At 39.1% G+C, this 4,632-nt stretch overlaps 1 non-coding gene across 1 annotated transcript; it reads left to right on the forward strand.

Annotated features, from left to right (window-relative positions):
* Positions 1-1,765: 1,765 nt before the first annotated feature.
* Positions 1,766-1,902, forward strand: LOC116097298. Its single transcript, XR_004121341.1, has one exon. It is a non-coding gene; the product is annotated as a small nucleolar RNA SNORA48 (small nucleolar RNA).
* The last annotated feature ends 2,730 nt before the right edge of the window (positions 1,903-4,632 follow it).

Below are 4,632 nucleotides of genomic sequence, written 5' to 3' on the forward strand. Positions count from 1 at the left end.
GAATGTGAGCAAGTTCTATTCTCACTTTTCCTTTCAAAAGACAATAAATACTGCATTTCAGTGTATGAAAGAGTGGAATCAGCATATTGTTCCCCAGGGCAATTATATTTGAATCTGAGTTTTAATGCCTTGTTTTGGTTCTTCTGGCAGTGAAATCATATATAGCAAGTGATGACTAGGTATTTCTGTGTGAACAGTTTTTAATTTTTGCATTCTGATGTTTCTTATATATTACATTTACTATGAATGTATTATCCAAGCTTAGGTGATTATATTAAATCTGATAAGAATAATCAAACAAAATATCAATTCTTTCACATATTAAGCTTATTTTATATGGCCAACTGATTGCAAAGTTTCTAATACATTTTCACAAATGAGTTTAAATTTGATGCTTGGATTACACAATTATTTGCTTATATGAAATTAACCTATTCACAGTTGCCGAGTAGTCCATTCAAATAGTTTAAAAGAATGGAGAGAGAATATTATGCATAATAGTTTCAGAGAAAGATACAGACAATTAAGTATAAATTTTACTTAGTAATTGCTTAAATGTTCAAAGGCTCAGTGACCCAATGAGGAATTAAAAAACAGATTCATGGGACTCATATATCTATCTACTAAGCAAGACTTGCTGAAGTACAGTTTAGAAATTTGCATTTCTAGATAACCTGCCCAGGAGACTGTGATATGTAATTGTGTTTGGGAAGCACACAATAATCACTTAATTCTTCTTATTAAAAATATCCAAATGAAAAGATTAAAGGAAGCACAATATGTTAAGCTGCTCAGGAAAATATGGTAAAGGTATCTACTGCATGAAAATCTATTTGCAAGGCATTATTTTTTATACTTGTTTTGTTTTCCTACAAATGCAGAGTGAATTCATTTGGAAATTTCCAGCTCTCCACTTCATTTTGCTGCCTAAGGCACACAGTAAAAATCTATGTTCTGATTCTAGTGGGGTATGCTCTACAGAGCTGGGAGTATTGCCAGACAATAAGAAGAAAGTAAATAGGTTGGAAGAAAAGTAATAAAGGTGAAAGATTGTTGGATTTGTTCAGTAAATGTACACTGCTAGATATTTTTTTCTTGATTTTTCTCATTTAAATTTCAGACAACTGTAAAGGAAATACAATTCTTAATTGCTAAAGAAAATATTAAGATCATGTAGAATTAAGCCACTTGAAGTACATAGGATCTAGGGAAAATATTTAATAGCTATAGAATTGCCTGGATTCATGGACAGGAAATGGACTCTGCACTTTCGATGGTCTGTATGTTGAATGGCTTAGCCCAGATTCTGGGAAGTAGCTCATATGGAAACAGGGGAACAACCCCCCCCCCCCCAGAGGCTAAAAGACCTGAAACTCTAACATATAACATATCATATAGCCTTTTCTACTATCTTAAGTAAATGAGCTATCCTTTTCTCTTTCAATCACCTCCAATTCATGTTTTACCTCCTTTTTCTCTTTCCTAGTGACTTTTAATAACTATTCTAACATTTTTCATATTGTTATTTGTTGCTTTAATGAAAACCAGACCACTCTAAAGAAAAAAAAAAAGGTGAGAAGTACCACAAAACGAGAATCAGAAAAATTTAACGGTTGGAACAAAAAAACATGTTGCAAGGAACCACACAAGGAAAATATATCAACTACATGAAATGATTGAATGTCTACAGTAAAAGTTAGAGACCATCCAATGAATATGTAACTTAGAGTAAAACATCAGCCTTTGACATAGTTTAAAAACATGATGTCCCCACTGGGCAAGAGATACCTTGTTGGTGTTGTTCTTATTATCGGTCAGGGACAGAGCAGATGGCATCCTTTTTTCATCCTAGCCTGATGCCTGGCTTGGTGGCCAAAGCTGTTTTATGTCTAGGACACATCAAATAAAATCAAATCCAGTCAGGATGACCGAGTTCTGCCATGCCACGCGGTGTGGGCTGGGAAGGGTGCCCACAGGCTTATTACTAAGCAGTGGAACATGGAAGGAGGAAGACAGACAGAGACCCATGTACCTGTAGACCTCCATGCCACCCACAGACCTGCCCTCCTCTGCTTGACACAGGCAACCCTACATACTCTCTTGACTGAGGATGTCACCCAGGGTCCTACCAGCCACATGGCCAGCCTTCAGCCGGAGCCACCACACTGTGTGAGGAGATGGTGGACAGATGGGTAAGGATGACATGTAGAGCAGCGTGAACATTATGAAGATAGTTGTAACTAGAGACATAAAGGTAGAGGGGAGTAGCTTGTTGATAGTGGCCAGCCCTGTTACCCAGAGCCATGGTAAAATCCCAACCAGATGTGCCTCTGTAGGCTATACAGCAGCAGGGATCAGGGTCAACGTCTGTGAATCACATGGCCCAATTGGGACTGCATGGATGTCCAGGGGGCTGTGGAAAATAGGCCCCACCATCACTGGCTGCAACACTCTGGAGAGCTAGCCCTACCTCTCACCAGTGATAGCGCTCTGGAGACTGGGCCTGAGCTTTGCCCAGGTCAGCACAGTAGGGCTGACCCTGGTGGCAGAGGTGTGTGTGAACGGCCCTAAGAGTATGAGTGTGAGAGAGCTGACCCCACCACGGGTGTCAGGGTGATGCTCCTATTCCTTGTCATCTCCTACATTTGAGAAAACTGCCACAGGGTCATGAGCTCAAGAGAGCTATCCCTACCCTCAACAGTTGCAGATCGTGGGAGAGAAGGTCTTGTACCTCCCCTGGGAAAAGCAGTGGAGCTGGCCCTGGTGACAAAGGGAAGGGTAAGCCAGCTTGGAGGAGGCGGGAGCAGAAGAGCTGGTCCAGCTCCTCACAGATTGCAACCCTTGAGAGAGTGAGGCCCATCCCTTTACAGGCAAACACAGTGGAGGCCTGGGTGAAGGTAAACCAGCCCAAGAGCAGGAGAGCTGACCTCGACTCCTCCTGATAACAGCATTGGGTGGCCTAGCTGAAAATGTGGTAGAGATATGCTCTGGTGGTACGGACAAGGGAGACCCTATAGGCTACCACTTAGGCTCAGATCCAGTGCTCTAAGTTATCCCATCCCCAAGTCTGTATCATCTAAGAGAGATTGGGACACATGAAAAGATAGTCTTGCTAATACAAAGCTGCAGAATCTCGACAACACAAGACAACAACAGGATAACCAAGAGGAGGCCCAGTGAGGATCCAATGTTGATGGTGTCACAAAATCCAGAGATCTTGAACCAGAACAATGACTACAGATTGCAAGTAAAGATGTGTGGACAGAGAGACATACTGTAGGACACAGTGCTTTGTGATCCTCCAGTTTTTACATTGAAATGTTTTGTGTATGTGTGTGTATGTTATTTTGGGGGTAGACTGAAGGACAAATAATGAATACGAGGATATGGGAAAATGAGTGGGACTGGAGTACATGATAGGAAACTCACAAAGATGTTTTTCTTTTTAAAAAACATGATGTGAAGTGATAGCAAGAAAATAAAGACATCAAAATAAAGAAGCTAAATTCAGTTGGTTTAAAATATTAACTGGAAGCAAAGATGATTGTATGAACAAGCACAAATTAGTGATGAAGAAAATGTACAAAGTTATTTTAGATAAACTTTATTATATAAACAACAATAAAACTTGATATAATTGAATTTTTAAAATGTATTGAACAATGGCAATAAATAACATAATCAGTATATTTTGATATCACAGGTAGATAAAAATAGCTTTACAGTCTCAAATATAAAGTATTAATTTTCTTTGTATGTATTGGTTGTAAACATTGAACATAAATTTGGTTGCAAACTTAAGCATAAATTCTAAATTAAGGCTATACAGGCTCTGTTCTTTGATTATAAGATTATTATAAAATATTTAATGACTAAATTTATGTGAAAACTTTAACTGAACATATAAACCAAATGAAGATAACAAAAATAGCATTTATAATTAGGAGATAGGTGATAAAAACTAGGAAGGAACCTTCTGCCATTCCTCCGCTAAACAGACGTAGTACTGAGCTCACTCCTAAAGAGTAATCATTATAATCACAGATCCACACATCTCTCAGCCCTCATCAGAGAAGCTTCTATTTGCAGTAGATGCTGATTATCACAGAGACTCATAACTGCTCAACATGCATAAAAAGACTACAGAAGATTCACCTCTAAATCAAACATATAATCTATACCCCATGTTAGGTAGTAGAATGAGTCTACAAGCTGGTAGAGATTGATGTCTACAAGGAAGTACTACCTTCTCAATACAGCAGGGCAATTCCATGTAAGAACTCACATCAATCATGACAGAATGCATGCACAAAATCGTCTATGGCCACAGAAGACTAAATCCCAGGACGGAGAGGACACTTGGGTAGAAAGCCCTCTCACTAGCCACTGTCACTATTGACAGTTATCAGCTGCTGGGAAGGGGAGGGACAGTTTCCTCTAAGAGTATAACCTTTCATATGTTGTCTACCCTCCAGTGGAAGACCATGCATCTAATAGCATTTGGGCAGCACAAATTCACCTTGATGGAAAAATAGATAAAAAGACACATGGTTAGGTGGGGCTGGTGAAGTTGTGGAAATTAGAGGAGAACCTTCAATTACCACTGTACTAAAGCAGTATGATCCTTAATTA

The sequence above is a fragment of the Mastomys coucha genome, unplaced genomic scaffold (assembly GCF_008632895.1).
Source record: "Mastomys coucha isolate ucsf_1 unplaced genomic scaffold, UCSF_Mcou_1 pScaffold18, whole genome shotgun sequence".
Classification (NCBI taxonomy): domain Eukaryota; kingdom Metazoa; phylum Chordata; class Mammalia; order Rodentia; family Muridae; genus Mastomys; species Mastomys coucha.